This window comes from Octodon degus, unplaced genomic scaffold (assembly GCF_000260255.1).
Source record: "Octodon degus isolate 3935 unplaced genomic scaffold, OctDeg1.0 scaffold00211, whole genome shotgun sequence".
Taxonomy (NCBI): Eukaryota; Metazoa; Chordata; class Mammalia; order Rodentia; family Octodontidae; genus Octodon; species Octodon degus.
Window position 1 is genome coordinate 3,496,264 of NW_004524787.1, and position 6,385 is coordinate 3,502,648.

The window sequence follows — 6,385 nt, forward strand, 5'->3', positions numbered from 1 at the left end:
GATATCTAACTCAATACTGATTTCTACCTTTCTTGCTAATACACAATTAGAAGAATTAGCCTTGGCCAGGATCATTCTGGCCTCATGTCCTTTACTACCCCTACACCTGGGAAGCATATACTATATTATAAAAGGATATTTTGCCAGAAATTTAATGTAAGAAGCTTTCAGTATTACTGTTGTTACTTGTCACTATAGGTCATAAAATCCATTTTTAAAGTAATTGGCATTTGGTTTTATTGTTCCTGTTTGCCTTCTCCCCAAGATTCATTCCCCAAGGGGATGCCCTGTGCCCATAGCCCAGTGCCTCATTGGATCTCTCTGCTCTGACTTGGGGAGTGTTGTCTGCATTGCTGTGAATTATTTTGACACTCATTTATACCCTATATTTTCTAAATTAAAACCTGGAATTGTGGGGCATTTTAATCTGCCTTAAGTAAGGCAGTAAGCCTTCACCAGGAAGGTTGGGGAGAAAGGTTAGATTTTATATTCATGTCTTGGTGTATTCTTGTTTTTTTTTTTTAAAAATTGGAGAGGTTTATGCTCAATCCATGTTCTATTTCGGTGCCAATAAAATTTAGAAAGACTTCATTGTGATGCAACCTTTGTGGCATGGGTGGGTAATTGTAAGATATTTTACTTTCATTTCCACTTTATAGACCACCTTTCTATCCTTGCTCATTTTATTCTCAGTTAAATTCTGTGGAAAAGAAGGAGATGATCATCCTTATCTTACCAATACAGAATGGAGTCAGAAAAGCAGTGTAACTCCATGATACGACTACCTGACTTAATAGCCTGTGTCCTTTCTGTGGCTTTAAGCCAACTTTTAAAATGTGACTCTGGACTCTGCATTGATCATGTGACACTCATGCAGTTACTTGGCATTGGGACCTCACGCCTACTTACTCCAGTGTCTGAACTCCTCCTGGAGTGGCAAGACCTGTCTTGCCTCTGGGTTAGGAAGGCCTCCAGATTTGTTTTATTAAAATCCTTACTTATTGTAGTGCCATTAAGTGACAGGGAAACTCTCTTGGGTCTTGTTACAGAAGGCAGTGGGCAACAGATTGAAGTGAAGATGGAAAGTGTGTATGTGTACAAAAGCTACTGAGCTGTACTTTTCTAATTAATTTTATTGACATATTTTAGATATGTATTGTATAATGATCAAATTTATTATAGGGAATTTGCACGAGGACATAATATATCTTGCTTCCTCTTTTCTTCCCATTCCCCTCCCTTCCCTTTGATGCCTTTTCCCTTCCTTATTTACAAAAGCTTTGTTTCTTTTTTTCCCTGACTTTCTTTCCCTTTCTTCCTTTCCCCCTCCTCCTCCTTTCTTCCTACTTCACATGTCTATTATACCCTTATTTATTCTTTTTGTTCCTCACATCAGACATTGCAATATTTACATGTGTGTCCAGTTTATTGCACTTAAGAGTATGTTCTCAAAGTGTATCCATTTACCTAAAACCGTGTCATTTATCCTTCTTTATAGCTGAGTAGTACTCCATTTTATAGAAATGCATCATTATCCATACATGGATGAGTATTTGAACTGTGTCTAAGGTTTAGCTGTTCTATACTGTGCTTCTATAAAGATGGGTATGTATATATCACTGTGGTATGATGTTTTTAATTCTTTCCAGATTTCACCCAAAGGAAATAGCTGAGTCAAGTGGAACCTCTAGTCTTATTTTGTGAAGAATCTTCACATAAACTTCCAAAGTGGTTGCAGCAGTTTATACTCCCACCAACAGTGGAGAAGGGTTCTTTTTTCTGCACAATTCCACCAGCATTTGTTATTGGTTAATTTCTGTGTGTGTGTGTGTGTGTGTGTGTGTGTGTGTGTGTGTGTGTGACCAGCTCAGTCTGCCCTCAGGGTGGGACTGGCACAGCATGTAGTGCTTGGGATTGAACTGTGGTCCCTGCTCTTGCCTAAGCAGGTGCTTTAGACTGCTGAGCTATTTCATAGGCCCTTTTGGTTGATTTCTTCATATAGCCATTCTTCCTGGAGAGATGGCCTTTCAGTGTTGCTTTAATTCACATTTCTCAGATGAAAGCTTTCATATTTTTACCATTTAGTATGATGATGACTCTTGGTTTGTGATAGCTTTTAGATTGAGATAAAAACTAGTTAAATTATCTGTAGAGTTTGTATTATGAGTAGGTGTTAAACTTTGTGGGTTTTTTATCATTTTAACTGACTTGTATTGACTTATCATTGTCATATAATTTTCCTGTTGTTGTTTTCCCTGTCTTTCCCTTCTGTTTTATTGCTTGCCTTGCCTGGTGGTGTCTTTATTTTGGTGTTCAAAGAAATACAAGACTTCTTTTTATAGAATATCCTTCAGAATATTTTGGAGTTCTGGTTTGGTGGTCAAAAATTTCTTCAGTTCTTTGTCATGGAAGCATCTTATTTCTCCACTGATTTTGAAAAATAGTTTTATGGAGTACATCAGTCTAGTCTGGAGATTGCAGGATTTGAAGAACTTCATTCCAAGTTCTTGATTTAAGGGGTTGTGTTCAGAAATCTGTTGTGATTCTGATGGGCTTTCAGTTTTGTTTTGTATTTTGTGCAGGGTCTGACTACACAGCTTGGACTCACAGTGATCTTACTGTTTTCAGCCTCCCCAGCGCTGGGATTACAGGCATGTGCCACCACGCCCAGACTCAGTTGCCAGCTCAGCATGCCTGGGAATGGGGCCGGTGTGGCATGTGGTGCCAGGGATCCAATCCCAGTCCCTATGCTTGCCTAAGTAGATGCTTAGTCTGCTGAGCTATCTTGCCCCCTCTCCGCTTTGATGGGCTTTCATTTATGGGTAATTTGTTTCTTTTCCCTAGCAGCTTTTAATAATCTGTCCTGTTGAATTTCTGAACTGACTGTTATATCCCTTTGTCTATATGAAGGTTATTATTACACTAATAGAGTTCTATATGCCTTGCTTATCTGTATGTCAAATCATTTTTCCATGCTTGGAAAGTTTTGTGCCATTACTTGTGTAAGCATGTTTGTTTTTAATGTTGTTTGTGCTGTTTCCTGCTTTTTGGACCAATCTTATGTTTTTCTTATCATCTTGAACTATTGAATTGATTTGTTGTGGTCCCTTGCTAGTTTTAAGAATCTTCTGCATATCTGTTCAAATCTATTTTATGAATTTCATCTCTTTTCTATGTTGGACATTCATGGTTTTCATCATTTTTCTAAGCTCCTCTATTTCTTAACCTAAGTCTACTCTAGATTCACCCAGCAAGTCTTTCATTATGTTCATCACCTACTTTTTTACCTGAGAAATTATTATTATTATTTTGTATTTTAGGGAAGAGTCTACAGGGTGTTCAGGGTCTCACTACTAGATTGGACTCATAGTGATCTGCCTATTTACAGCCTGCGAAGAGCTGGGATTAGAGGTGTGCGCCACCACGCCCAGTTGCAATTGCCAGCTCAGCGCACCCCTGGGGCTAGCATGGCAGGCCTGGGGATAGAACCCCCAGCCTCTGCACCTCCTTGCAGGCGCTTTAATCCACTGATCTATTTGGCTGGCCCTCTGAGAGATTATTTTTATGTTTTTCTCTATAGCTATTTTTATTTTATTCATCTATGTTTTTTTTAAACGTCTATTGCCATTTTAGAAAGTTCAGGTGGATGGCTTCTGATTTTCTCTATCTCATCATTGTCCCCTGGATTTGTCTTGTGTGGACTGGAGGTCTGAGGTTGCATTTTGCTTCTGTATCTTGTCATTTTCTATTTTTTAAATCTTAATTTGTTTTCTGGCTTGATGTTTATAAGTCACTTACAGTAGTAGCTTTATCACTAGAATTGAGGCTTCTCTAGGAAACAACTGTTCCTCGGTGATGTCTTCTAGGTGTTGCTTGCTCTTGGCCTTTGAGTCTGTCCCAGGATCCTACCTTTGCAATATATTATGGAGGGGAAATTGTTGTCTCTTTGGCCCAGTACCCAGTTCTTTTGTACTTGACTATAGTAATGATTATAACCCTGAACAATCCCAGTATTGTCATACAAAGAAGAATAATGGATAAGAATAGATATGACACCCTGGCTACTGTAATATAGTTGGCAATAACAGTAGTATAAAGCCAGCCTATAAACTCATAAACCATGGTAGCTATTAATATGGTAACTTTACCTGCAGGAATAAGATCTATAGTTATGTAACAAAATCTAACAAAACCCATGAATTTGTATGCAGCGAGTTTCCACTTAGAGTTGTTTTACACTGTGTGTTTTGGGTGTGTGGGGGGTGACTTAAGAGAGGGAGAAAATAGAGAAATAAATAAAGACAATATAAGTAAGGCTGAAGGACAAAGGTTGATCACCAGAGTTTTGGGAAACTCAAGAAAGCAGGAGAGAAAGAATGAAAGAGAAATCTAAAGAATATTGAAGCAAACCACAAAGACTAAAGACAGTGTTCAGTTACATGAAAAATATTCAAACATGCAGTTGAGGAATGAGAAAATAGGCAATACAAACAAAAGAAGCAAAAACCTAAACAACAAAACAAAACAGAAACAAACTCAAGCATAAAAAGAATTCCTATAGTTTCTAAAGTGGGACTGTCTTTAGAAAGACACAAAAAGACACACTGTCTTTTTAAGTCACAACCCAAATCTGGCAAACCCCGCCCAGGCTATAGTGGGATTAGTGGTGGATCTGGGTTAATCCTGGTCTCTGGATGTAGGGAATTGGGTAAGATTTTTTAGCCAACAATTCTCTGGATGTCCCTTGGCATCCCACTTTCTGCTCCTTACCCCATATGTCTCTATATGTCACTCACCCAGTTGGTATGGGACCCTGAGTCAAAGGCACCTCAAGGCTGCTCTCAGTCTCGTATTTATTTGGCCCTTCCTGGTACTTGGCCACCCACTTTTATTCCACTCCACTGGCACAATTCTCCTCATATGCACAGCTGAGAGCAAGGCAGGGGCAGTGCTGCTGACCATCTCATGGCCCTGGCATCACCAAGAAGGCAGCCCAAGTTTGCTGAAGTCCTGAGTTGCCTCTCATGGGGCTGGGAGCAGGGTGGGAAGTGGTGCTGCCAGCTTACTGCCTCTGCCACTACTGCTGCCCTGTATCTAAGTTTGTAGAATGTAGGTTTATTCTATGTATGGTTATACTTGTTCTGCAGATGAGGAAACTCAGGCCCAGGTAAACTTCTAGGATGTCCTCGACCTAGCTGTCTCACCAGTTCCCTTCTTGGTGAGCCAACATTTGCAAGGTGTCTTAGTTATTTTTCTCACATTGCTAAGACAAAATACACAGCGCCTAAAATTAAAGGAGGAAAGGTGTATTTAGCTCAAAGATTGTAGGAGTTTCAGTCTATAATTGTCTGCCTCCAAGGCAGGGTGGCATGCCAGAGGGGCAACCACTTATGGTTGTGCAAGATACCAAAAGCAATGAGAGGAGCAAGCCTTGTTTTCCTCCCTTATATTCTACTAAGCAAGCTACCCTCTCTCAGACAGGTGTAATACTCACACCCCCAGTCCTAGAACTAGACAACAAAAGAGTCACAAACTAGTTTTAGCTGCCTCTGCCACTACTGCTGCCCTGTATCTAAGTTTGTATCTTCAAAAAGCACCCCCACCCATGACTGAATGAGGCTTTGGGCAGGTATCCAGACACAAACTATAAGACAAAGGAAAGTAATAAGTCACATATACTTTAAATTTTTCTAATAACTTTATGACAGTGGCTCCTAAATTTGCCTACACACCAAAATTCTTTAATGATTCCAAAGTGCAGATTACCTCCTCAGGCAAATTATAATCTCTCTCTCAGGCAGACTTGAGCATCAGTATAAATGATTCCAATGTATCTTTCTGGGAGAGAAGAGACTTGTACTTGGAAGAAAAGACAATTTCAGAGCTTCAGTTCTAACATTGTGGATAAAATTCCAGATCCATAGGACATCAGTGTAGAAGGCATTAGAAATCTCTGCTAGTCATTGTACACACTATTGTTGGCCTTGGAGAGGGAAAGGGTACTAGATCCCCTCCAACTTCAACCAGAAAACGTCCCCTTCTTGCCATCAGTCCTTTTCTTCTTTATTCACTTAAGAGAGGGTTTATTGGGCCCAGGGAGATAGCTCAGTAGAATAAGTGCTTGCCTGGCAAATGCAGGGGCCTGAGGTCAATCCCTGATACTGAAAAGAGAGAGAGAGAGAGAGAGAGAGAGAGAGAGAGTTGAATGTGAGCATTGTCATTTTTTCTTTCATAGAAGGGGAAAACATTTATTATGTCACCACTTTTGCAAATACCGGAAATGTCTCTGATACACATGTCTATTTTTATATTTTGAACTTTCTGTGTGTAAATAGTTTTGTTTAAAACGGAGGAAACAGGTGAACTTCCAGGAAAACTGACATGA